Source organism: Eumetopias jubatus, unplaced genomic scaffold (assembly GCF_037043125.1).
Source record: "Eumetopias jubatus isolate StellerSeaLion01/CBP00866 unplaced genomic scaffold, mEumJub1_p1.0 scaffold_6, whole genome shotgun sequence".
NCBI lineage: Eukaryota > Metazoa > Chordata > Mammalia > Carnivora > Otariidae > Eumetopias > Eumetopias jubatus.
This window is the reverse complement of record NW_028274812.1, coordinates 146,333,398-146,345,769: the sequence shown is the minus strand read 5'-3', so window position 1 is coordinate 146,345,769 and position 12,372 is coordinate 146,333,398. Positions and strand designations below refer to the sequence as shown.

The window sequence follows — 12,372 nt, the reverse complement described above, 5'->3', positions numbered from 1 at the left end:
TGACACAACGTCCTTCTGCGGCCCATGGATCGAGGAATCAGTTTGATTTCAAGTCTTATGATTTTAGAAATACATTTTGTAAGCCTGGAGCTGCCATAGATCGTGATTCCTCTGATGGCTCTGGGCAAAGTCAACTGAAAAGCTTCTGGAAAAGATCCACCATTCTAGGAGCCATTCAGAGCATTTGAGTTTCACGGGAAGAGGTCAAAATACTGACGTTCACCGAAGTTTGGAAGAACTTAATTCCAACTGAGGGATGACCTCGAGGCCTTCAAGACTTCAGTGGTGGTGGAAACGGCGAGAAGAGTAGAATTCGAAGTGGAGCCCGTACCTGGGACTGCATGCCTGCACATGTGACTGCATGCCTGCAATCCCATGATCGAACTGTGACAGGCGAGGAGTTGCTCCTGATGGATGCGTCAAAGAGAGTAAGCTGGAACCTACTCCTGGAGAAGATGCTGTGAAGACTGTTGACGTGCCAACAAGGGATTCAGAATATGACAGTAATTTAGTTGATAAGGCAGTGGCAGGGTTTGCAAGGATTGACTCCAATTCTGAAAGAAGTTCTACTGTGGGTAAAATGCTATCAAACAGCATCCCACGCTGCAGAGAAATCATGTGTGAGAAGAAGAGAGGGCAAACCTCATTGTGGTCTTATTTTAAGACATTGCCACAGCCACCCCAGCCTTGAACAACCACCACCCCGATTAGTCAGCCGCCATCAACATCAAAGCAAGACCCTCCACCGGCAAAACGATTACGACAGAATTGGGGTCAGCACTGAGTAATGCATAGAATCGTTGAATCAGGGTGTTGTACACCCGAAACTACTATAATATTGTCTGTTAAGTTTACTCTAGGAGGCTCCCAGGTGGTTTCCCAAAGCTGGGTTAAACTGGGGGTACTACTTGGAGTTCTCAGGGGTGTAGGTAGGGCTGCATCCCGCCTGGACTTGACCTTGCCCGCAACTCCACAAGGGCTCAAGAGGTCCCATCACAAGAAGTGGTTGAGCAGTCTGCAGTCGCTGAGGGTCCAACACCTGCATCCCTGGACTTGCAGGTATCTGGAAGGGGATTCGGGGCTCCTCCTCCAGGAATTAGGTCGCCTGGGACCTGATGGATGACAAGTCGCAGGGCTGAGGTTTGGAGTGTGGGGAGGGTGCCCGGCGGCACAGGTGGGACAGCCCGGAGAAGGTCTTCGCGTCCTACGAATGGAGACCGGCGAGGCCAGGGCCAGGGCAGAGAGAGCCCTGTCTGCAGCCACGATACCCACCTTCCTTCCGCGTTGAGGGAAAGGCACCTGAAGGCGGGCTAAGTAAGAGCAGGCCCGGGAACTGCGGTGACAGAGCAGGGGGCTGCGACCTGCTGGCCTCCCCGCGCCCGAGACTGCAGACCACACCAACCTCCCTCCGAACCCCCTGCTCCGCAGCACCCGGCGTGCTGGGGGCCGCGTCCCTCCTGCGCGCACTGCGCCTCGGATGGAGGTGAGGCCCCAGGGCCGCAGGCAGCCCGCACCCACAGAGCTCTCCACGGCCCCCGCGCCCGCAAGAGCCGAAAGAAGGACGGATTTCCCTCGGCTGTTCCTTCACCTCGTGAATCTGCCGTGGGTAACGTCCTGCGAGCGTGGAACACGAGAGCGCAGCTTTGGGAAGGCGCCGCGACGCACCAGGAAGCCCGAGGGCAGCGCTGGCCCCCGGGGACGCGGCGGAGCCCGCGGGCGGAGGAAGGTGCGCGCGGGGCTCTGGCGCCCAGCGCGCTGCGGGGCCTGCCTCTGAGCCGGGGGGCAGCACCCCCCTCGTGCTGCGGCCGCGGCCTCTTTCCGGGCCGCCCAGCGCTGGCAGGAGCCGCGGCCGGCCTTCCCCCGCGGGGCCTCAGCTCTCACTGCTCCTCGCCAGACGTCCAGTCCCGAGTCCTGGGTCCCCGCGGCGCCATCAGAGACCCCGGCCCTCGCCCCCCTGGTTCGGCTCCGCGCTGCTCCCGCGCTGTTTCCGTATCAGTAATGCCAGCCTCTTTTCTCTGCTCCCACAGCGCTAGGGCTGGTGGCTGCTTCCCGGGGTCGCCACCTCTGCTGAACCTTCCCGGGCGTCTCTTACACTTAGAGTGGCCGTGTTAACAAACTTGTCGTGACGGAACAATTCTCGATATTAAATTCACCCTGTGCAGAGAACTGGCGTAGTTTCTGCCTCCTAGTCGGCCTCTGACAAGCTGACACCATTGTTGGACTCACTCCAGCCACACACGTTGCTGGAGAAATAGTGTGTGTGTTTCTAGATCACCGTCCCTCTCTCCATCTCTACGTAAGGCGCTGCATCGCCCCACTGGCCTAAAGATCAGGGCATGCTGGCCGGGGAGAGCGGTCACGCGAAGGGAGCCTGGAGAGCCACCCGGAGGTGCACCGTTTGGCAGCCACTCAGGAGGAAATCTCATGAAACAGCTTTTACTGAGACTAACATCTGCTGTCATTGGTAGGTACACAAATGAAGAAGAGAAAAATAACCTTGCTTGTCTAGAAAGGAAACAGATGGTAAGTATTTACTGATTACTGATAGCCAAGTGCCTTGGAGACTACAAATTGTTTGGCTCAGACGTCTTTATAACCGAGGGATCCCATTGTAAACCCTAGATAATCAATTGAATACATTGTAAATTGGAATAGTTCATAACTCGGATCTTGTCACTTTCGGAATTTCCTTTTGTAAGTAGTCGGTGATAGTCCTTTCCAAACGGGAGAGTCCTCACTGGGAAACATATACTCTGAAAAAAGTCAGTTTCCTCCACAAGAGCCGGACTCTGTCCTATGGCTAACCTACTAACTGGACAAGCCACAAAGGACAAAGCACAGCCATGATTTCAACCTACAGCCTCTAGTTTCAGAGTCGAGACTGGAAGGAGGAGACAGAGAGGAGCAATATGATCCACTAGATATTCTGGGGGTGCCTCTCACTGCAAAACAAACAGTTTCTGAAAAACACATTTCTTTCCAAACACTGTTTCACATACAGAAGTCTGGGAAATCTTCAAAAAAAAAAAAAATGCCTTTTGAAGATGGCAATCCCAACTTCCATAGAGGAGGACAAGTAATCAAGAAAATACCACACCAAACCAACAAAACAAAACAAAACGCCTCAGATGGTTTCACTAGGGCATTCCACAAAACTGTTGGGGTACAAACAGTCCCCATACTATGTAGCTTGTTTCAATTGATAGGAAATGAGAGAAAACTTCCAAGTTCTTTTAATGAACGGGTATAATATTAATGCCCAAACCTTGATAAAGTTAGCATACCCACTCAAAGAAAATTTCAGCCCAACATGCTCTGAAAACCAATGCAAAATCCCAAGTAAAATGTTAGCCAATGTTAAGAAAATAGAATGTTATCCAGTATTAGCCCACCATGAACAAGCAGGGTCTGTGCTAGAAATGGAAGGATGATTCAGTACCAGGAGAGCTATTACTATCACACCAAATTAAGAGTTCCAAAATTCACCTATTTTTACGAAAAACCCTTGAGAAACTATAAAAGAATTAATTATTCCTTATCATGATAAAACACTCATATAATCCAATCCTAAAGCCAACATCTTAATGAGGAAACCCCGAAAGCATTTCCACTGATGGCAGAAACGAGGCAAGGATGCCTGTTATTTTCACTACATATAAAACATTTTCCTCACAGACTAAAGACAGCAATTTCAGGTGTAAGAACTGGAAAAGAGCACAGACAACTATATTTACGGTGACATATTGTACACTGGGAAAGCTCTAAAGGTGCACTGCCTGAAAGAGAAGCCACTAGCCATACTTGGCTACTTAAATTTCAATTAACTCATCAAAAGAGTACAAATTCAGTTCCCTCGTCATACATTTCAAGTGTTTCATAGCCACAGGTAGCTGGTGGCTACCATATTGGGCAGCAGAGACATAGCATAGATATTTCTGTCAAGGAAATGTCCATGAGGCAGTGCTGCCCTAGAGAGTCCAGGATAAAACTAATCCAAACCATAAGACAATTCAGCAAGATAATATAAAATTAACAAGTACAAACAGCAGCATTTCAGGGGCACCTGGGGCGCTCGGTTGGTTAAGCATGTGACTCTTGGTTTCAGCTCAGGTCATGATCTCATGGGTGGTGGCATCCAGCCCCTCGTCAGGCTCTGAGCTCAGCGCCGGGTCTGCTTGAAAGCTTCTCTCCCTCTGTCCCTCCCCCTGTTTGCTGTCTCTCTCTCAAATAAATAAATACATCTTTAAAACATTTTTAAAACATAGCATTTTTATACCCAAATAATTACTGGCTAGGAGATCTAACTTAGGATTAGGTTACCTAATTAGGATACCTCACTTATAAAAACAACAAAAACAACAAAATCTTAGCAATAAACTTAAAACACTCCTGAAAGGCATAGAACAGTCTTAAACAAATGGAAAGACAACGCTCATTCTTGATTAGGATGGCGCAACATCATCAAGACCTCGGGTCTCCCTAAGTTACTTATTTTAGTTTATTTTATCTGTCCACTGAGGCATTTTATTCGCATGTAAGTATTACATCCCTAGAAAAAGCAACCCAGGAGTTTCCCTCCTGTGTGTTTTCATCTTGCTTCCTCACGGTCCATGATGCCAGCTGAGCTTGTCAGCACAATGGAACCAAACTGGTGGGTCGGGAGCAGATTATTCTGCCGTTTTTCTAGATCTTTGAGTTGTACATCAAATCTAGAGCTGATCACTCCACACTTGTTTAACCTGCCCGTGAGGTTCACAACACTTTTCTCAGCTCTGCGATCATCAGTGACTTCAAATTTGCCATGTAGCCACGTTTCATCATCACAGCGAGAAACCAGACGATGACTTGGGGCATCGTCCTAATGAGAACGTGGTGTTTGCCTCTCTTCTCGGCACTGTTAATGCTCTTGAGAGCATCTGCCAGGACATTCATGTGCATCATTATGGCAGCATGGACTGATGGAGGAAAGAGTCCCTAAGCTATTTACAAATTTAATGTGGTCCCAAGAAAAATGTCCAGCGAGCATACCCACGGAGCTAGAAAAGTTTATCATTAAGTTAATATGGAAAAGTAAACATACAGGAATATCTAGGAAGATGCCAAAGGGAAAACCTTTAAGGGAAACTGGCCCTCTCATTAAAATATACAACGAGTCCTCTATAATCAACCGTGTGTTACTGGTGCATGAGTAGGCAGGCAGACAGTGAGCTGAACAGAAATTTCACAAATAGATACAACTACGTATGCAAGTCTAGTGGAAGATAAAAGTGGTATTTCAAATCTCCGAGAAAAAGAATTTAATAAAGGCTTTTGGATCAATTATATAGCTATTTGGAAAAAATTGAAATTAGATCCATTCTTCACACCACATACACAAGGTTAAACGTGGTGCTATAAAGTTAGCCTCCAAACTTGTCTCTGTTTGAAACAATCTCTAAATTAAAAAACTTTTTTTTAAAGATTTTATTTATTTATTTGAGAGAGAGAGAATGAGAGATAGAGAGCACGAGAGGGAAGAGGGTCAGAGGGAGAAGCGGACTCCCCGCCGAGCAGGGAGCCCGATGCGGGACTCGATCCCGGGACTCCAGGATCATGACCTGAGCCGAAAGCAGTCGCTTAACCAACTGAGCCACCCAGGCACCCTAAATCAAAAAACTTTTAAAAAATAACAGCGAATAGTCCCGGAGGCAAATGCTGGACCTGAGGAACTGTGACTCAAGAGCGTGAACTCTCAGGGATTCCTCACCATTCCTCTAGGTACTGCAAGCCTCCCCGCCTTTGCTCAGGCCCTTCCTCAGTCTGGGACGCCCTCTCTCTCTCTCTCTCTCTCTGTCACCTCTAGAAAACGTGCTCGAGACTAACCTTCATAGGGCAGTTCTCTTTTCTGAAGGTTAGTCTTGAGCGATCCAGCAGTTGCACTAGTAGGTATTTACCCAAGGGATACAAAAATATTGATTTGAAGGGGTACATGCACCCTGATGTCTAGAGCTGCATTATTTACAAGAGCCAAACCATGGTAAGAGCCCAAGTACCCATCGACTGGTGAACGGATAAGGAAGAGACGGTGTATATACACATACGATGGGATACTCCTCAGCCATAAAAAAGAATGAAATCTTGCCATTTTCAACCACCTGGATGGAGCCAGAGAGTAAAATGCTGAGCAAAAATCAGTCAGTCAGAGAAAGACAAATACCAGCTGATTTCACTCATATGTGGAGCTTAAGAAACAAAACAAACAAACAATGGGGTGGGGGGGAGACAAACCAAGAAACAGACTCTTAACTCTAGAGAACACACTGGTGGTCACCAGAGGGGAGGTGGCTGGGGGATGGGGACTTGGGGGTTGGGGGTTTAGGAGGGCGCTTGTGATGAACCCTGGGTGTCCCGTGGAAGTGCTGAATCATGAAATTTTACATCGGAAACGACCAGGACACTGGACTCCCGGCTCCGCGGAGGCGGAGCAGCGGCAGGAGCGCCCCCGACGGAAGGGGCCCTCTCTGCGCAGTCGCACCCCGCAGCGTCCCGGCGCTAAGGGCTCGGAGCAGAGACGCGGCGCGGCCCCGCGCGGACCGGCCGTCTAACCGCCCAGACCGTCTCAGTTTCCACGAATCCCCAGCCGGGACTCGCCAGGGCCCCTGGGGTCGGCTCCGGGGGCACCGGCCGCGGCAGCCCCCGCCCGCGGCGGGCTCAGGTGGGCGCCCCCGGCGCGCGGGTGCCGACCGCCCCCAGGTTCCCACGCCGCCGGGCCACGCCCACCGCCTGCGCGCATGCGCCCCCGGGGGCCCGGCCGCCCGCGCCAGGGAGCCCCGACCCCCACCCCGGCCCGGGGCTGCGGTCGCCGCTCGACCCCTGTCCTGAGTCCTGGGAGAGCGGAGCCTGCCTTCTCCCCATCGCGAGGTTTCCAGTCCAGTGCTTGGTCCACTCGTGTGGGAGCCGGCCATCCCCATGCGCCCCGGACGTCCCCGAGCCGTCTCCTCCTTGGCCTCCCCCCCAGGGCAGCCGGGAGTTCCCGAGGGTAAGCTCTGGAATTAAGTACCCCAGAGGCCCGAGTGTGCAGACGAAGTGGCCGAGTGGTTAAGGCGATGGACTGCTAATCCATTGTGCTCTGCACGCGTGGGTTCAAGTCCCACCTTCGTCGGTTCTGTGCTTTTGGTGTGAGACATTCATGAATATTTTCAGAAGTCGGCTCCTGGCCTTTCCCGTTGCGGGTATGCGCCCTTCGGGTGTCTGTCGGGCCAGGGCTGGCTGGCTCAGTGGATAGGGCATGTGGCTCTTGGTCTGGGAGTCAGGGCTTCCAGACCCACTTTGGGGCAGAGGTTACGTCAATCAATAAATTAAAAAGAAAGAAAATTCTGAGAGAAAGAGAGAAAGAAAGGGCATAGAAAGGGCATGTGGCTCTTGGTCTGGGAGTCAGGGCTTCCAGACCCACTTTGGGGTAGAGATTACGTCAATCAATAAACGAAAAAGAAAGAAAGAAAGAAAGATGTGCTCAGTGTGCTGAGTTTCACTGGAGAAGGTTACCTTCCTCTTTACTGACTACGTGACCTCTGCAGTTCACCCCTTCCTTCCTTAAGGGAGTGTTCCTGCTTTGGGGACATTAGTTTTTGAGAGCAGATTTTGCAGATTATTCCTCAGTATCACCCAACATCACCCAACCAAATCTATTCTCTTGATATTTAGCCTACTCCTTGAAGGGCTTTTGTTTTTAAGCAATTCATAATTAGGAGAATTACTTGGTCAAAGGCCTGAATCTGTGAATCTTTTTACCCATCCACCAGATTGACCAGTTTCCAAATTGTTGTTTCATTTTACAGTGTTACCACTAACACCCGAGTAAGCGAGATTGTCTGGGACAGTGGAAATTTCGTTTCACAATTCTTTTCGTATTTTGTAGTTATATAACAATAGAGTATAGGTTTGGGATTGATAGATGTTTGAGATCTACCCATTTAGGAACATGATTGGAAAATTTTCTCTCCTCCAATTTCAGGTAGTTCTTGCAATTACATCGCCTTCTGTCTAAAAGCTATTATTTTTAAGATAATTTAGTAAAAATATTTTTCCGAAACCTTCGTTAAAAAAAGGCGAAGACATTTTAGGATAGCAATTTAAAACCACATTGAAAATTGGAAATACTACCATAAGAATAGTCTTACTCATCGGAGAGCTTCAGTACTGCCCTCTAGGGGCTGGCCCAGCGCCCTCGGCCTGCTTTCTCCCATTCCTCTCTTTGGGAAACTATCCCATCTTCCGCAAACAAACTTGGCAGCACCTCTTCCACATAACCTAGTACAAAACCACCGAAAACCTCATAGGCCCGCCTGGGAATATATTTAGAGTCTGGGGCTATTTATAATGAAGAGAAAACGAAAGTGCATTAATGGGAAAGAAAATCTGAAAGTAGGAGTCTTTGCCCAAACACTTGGCTTCCCAGAAGCGAGCGGCCTGTGGAAGACCAATACAAGGAAAATACTTCCCTCTCAAACAAAGGTACTGCATTGTGTGGTGACCCTTTCAGGGAAGATAACGTACAGGTTGTCATTTTCTGGTGATGCAATAAGGCCGTGTGTTTTTACACCTGGAGATGGCAGTCCCCCCCTCCCCCCGACTGCCACATGCCTTTCCCAATTTCTCTCAGGGTTCGTCCTTCTGCCCTGAACCTCGTAGAAGTGATTCTTATCCTTGTCATTTCTCTCTACGTTCTTTAGTGCTTGTCCCAAGGAGGAACTGGAGAATACTCTCTGACATTACTTACCCATCCGGGATGACATAAACTTGAACTCATCCAGTTACTCTCATGTCTTCAGTAAATACTCCTTGAAGGCAGAGGATTGCCTGGCGATGACTGGGTGTACTGAGTGCTCCTGCTCTCGTCAGTCTCAGAGGCTGGTTTGGGGCTTACATCCGAAACCGATCCCTGAAAGTGTTAGGGGGGTTGGCGAGGGCCGGGGGCGGTGCTGGGGCACGTCGCAAGGGACCGTTTCCAAGGAAAGACCAAGTTGTCTTCCTTAAACTCGCGGGAGCGGGGAGGGAATGGATGGAGGCAGGATGCTCTGGAGCTCAAGAGGAGTGTGCGAGAGGAACACGTGCAACACAGACCCTTCCCCGGCCTGGGCCCAGCTCATTTCCCACCGCGACCTCGGTGTCCTCCCTCCGGACTCACAGGCTTGTCCTCGGAGGGCTGGTCAAGACTCTCAGCTTCCTCTGCTCTACACAGAGCTGGGAAGACGCCAAGCCTAAGAAATGCTCCGCTCTGGAGCCTTCAGGCACCCACAATACTATGAGGAAAATAAGCTTTTAAAAAAATTCCACTATAACATAATAACGTCAGTAGCTTATTAAAGTTTTTGAAGTGTGGACATGGTATAACGAAGCCAAAAAGAAGTAGGTAATTACCGGTGTTTAGTACAGGAATAAAATACCCACAAGCATACATAAGCAAACCTGAACTATGGTAAAGAGGTTCTTAAAAATGGAGGGAAAGCCTATTTATATCAATTCTAAGATTTTTTTACTAAAAACATATGTAATAAATAAAAAAAATCAGATATATTTCAAGATGACTTCATCAGACATACTATTGCCTGAACCATACACTGTACACACATCCCTATAATTAATTCTGATTTCAGAAATTAAGAACTAAATTCTTCATTTAAATTAATGTAAAGCCAGATTATTTTGTGCTCTCTGATAATAGACAGTTTGCATTGTAGGGGTACCAGAGCACTCAGAAATGATGGCTAGAAAAAAACCCCACAAATTGTTTTTAAACTTAGCTTATTTATTTATGTAAAAAGATACATTCACTGGCGCACCTGGGTGGCTCAGCTGGTTAAGCGGCTGCCTACCGCTCAGGTCATGGTCCCAGGGTCCTGGGATTGAGCCCCTCATCGGGCTCCCTGCTCAGTGGAGAGCCTGCTTCTCCCTCTCCCCCTGCTTGCACAATCTCTCTCTTGCTATCTCTCTTTCTCTCAAATAAAAATCTAAAAAAAAAAAAAGATACATTCACATGTTTAGCAAATCAGAAAATATAGAAAGACATAAAATGAACTTCTGCCTACTATGCCTCCATTTACCTGGTTTTTCTCAAAACAGGAAAATATTTTTACAGTTTATTTTTTATTCTACCAGAGATTCTTCATGTACATAACATCAAATTAAATATATTTTATTCCATTTGATACCATTACTCTGGAATTGCTTTTCTTTCATCGATTAAAATCTCCCATGGATGTCACACCCTATATACATATTCAAACTTGCTCATTTTTTCAAAAATTTTATAAAATCCCTTTGTAAGGATGGATATTTATGGATGGAGGGATGTTTTCAAATAACTAGAAAAATAATCTCTTTGGCTGGATATTTGTTTCTTAAAAAATAACTCTGCAACGTATAATATTTTCCTACTGTAATTCTCACATGAACAATTACATTTATAGGATCAGGTCCTAGAAGTGGAATTACTGGGTCAAAAGGTAAATGCTCTCGTACTTTTGATAAACGTGGCCAAACTGTTTCCTCACTTCTTACTCCTGGAGTCTTGGTAGTGAAGGAGCCATCTTCCCAACATGAGAATTTAAGCTACTTCTGGAGGGTGGCAGGATGCAAAACAAAATGACTGAGTCCCTGTTCCTGGTCTCCTGTGTCAGCTCAGGGCCCAAGGTGCCCAGTTCCTTTTATGAGAACAAGTTTCATTCCATCTTTAACATATCTGTTACATGTTCATGTTACCTGTAACTGTTTTATTTTTAAACACAGCATAGTAAAACTAATGGTTGTTTCAAGCTTCCTTACTGAAATGATCAATGACAGAACAGACATTTTTTTAGTTTTACTGAGTGTGCCAAACATTCAACCACATGTCTATCTCTGTGAATCAGCACGAATGGGCTGAGAATTGCATAACCAAGAATTAGAAACTCTCGAACAATTAATATGAAAGAATTATTCTCTAAGGAGGAATTTAAGCTTAACAAAATAATACAATCTGTCCAATAAGAGAAAAGAAAACAAAGCATCAGCAGGAGAACACTGTGAGCGGCTCTTATCTCAGGGGGGTTGTGGTAGAGAACCTTGGATTTCTGCAGGTAGCCGGCATGCTTGTGGTGCTTATGGAGAACGCATACCATGGAGACACTGGCCCAGCCCATGAGACCCAGAAACAGGAAATCTCACAGGGCCATGAGAATGAGAAAAACCCACCTCATTGTCTGGCTTGCTGGTAGAAAAACACAGTGGCCTTCACTTTCACCAATTTGTGACCCGTTTAGGCTGTTGATGTTTTTCATGTAATAGAGTAAGTTCATGCTGAGCAAGGAATTGAGTATCCAAAAGAAGAGGAAAAAGGGAAGGATATGCCATGTGGATGCTGGCTTGAAGCTGGCGCACACGGAGGCTCTGGGGCTGATGGTGGTGGCCTGGACCACAGTGAGGAAGCTGCTGGTGCAGATCGAGAGGCCCCGGGCCAGCCTCTCGAGGTACGCAAACATTTTACAGCCTGTATCGTCCGGGAAGTGTCTCAAACCGGACGTTTCTATTGTTTTTAGTGTTACCTTGGAAAAAAGTATTATGATATTTGTAAAAGCCAAGTGGATGAGAATTAGATGTATAGATTTCTTTTTAGTGTCCCCAAAGAAAATGCACATGTAATTCACAAAAATAAAGACGTTCCCCACCATGCCAGGTCCACTGAGAAAGAGAAACGTTGGTCCCTTGATATTGTCTGAAACCATTTCTTACCTCTTGGGCAGAAAAATTTGAATCCAGCAAGCACCTTCTGAAGAAAGCAACAGTAATGATGATATGTATCTGCAAAGAATAATATCAAAGGGCTTTTCTAGTGTATAAAGGACAGTCAGGATATAAGTAATGGAGCAGATTTTTGTACAAAGAACTCTCTATTCCTTTCCCTGGGAGCACTCTTTGCAGATCATTCAATGTGGCTTCAAATGAAATCTTGGGAATAAGAATACAAAAACCTAAATTTGCAATCTAGATTTTGGTTTCTGGCTCCATGCCAGCAAAGACAACCTATGTGCTCAATATTTTATATATTCCAGATATTTTCAATCTCAGCATGGGCTGACTTGAACCAAAAGTCCCCCAACCAATGTCACCCTGTGTTTTCTACTTCATCATATGATATTATCATCAGCCAACTGCAGAAAATCTGGGTCTTCTTCTTAACCGCTCCACTCCCTACACCCCACAACAGGGACTTAATAACTCCTCTCGCTTCCACATCTTTCATCGTTCACCAGTTTAGCCTGTCTCATCCATCATTGTGCTCCTTCTTATGTTCAGCATCCATCACATACCTCAGTTTGATTAGTATAACAATTTCCTGGTTTGTCTCCTGATTAT

General features: G+C 47.0%; 1 non-coding gene and 1 pseudogene across 1 annotated transcript; one reads left to right on the top strand and one right to left on the bottom strand.

The window, feature by feature from the left end:
- The first annotated feature begins 7,059 nt into the window (after nt 1–7,059).
- Nucleotides 7,060–7,141, top strand: TRNAS-GCU (transfer RNA serine (anticodon GCU)). Its single transcript has one exon. It is a non-coding gene; the product is annotated as a tRNA-Ser (tRNA).
- A 3,670-nt stretch (nt 7,142–10,811) lies between these two features.
- LOC148164190 (putative vomeronasal receptor-like protein 4) lies at nt 10,812–12,122 on the bottom strand (annotated as a pseudogene).
- Between the last annotated feature and the right edge of the window lie 250 nt (nt 12,123–12,372).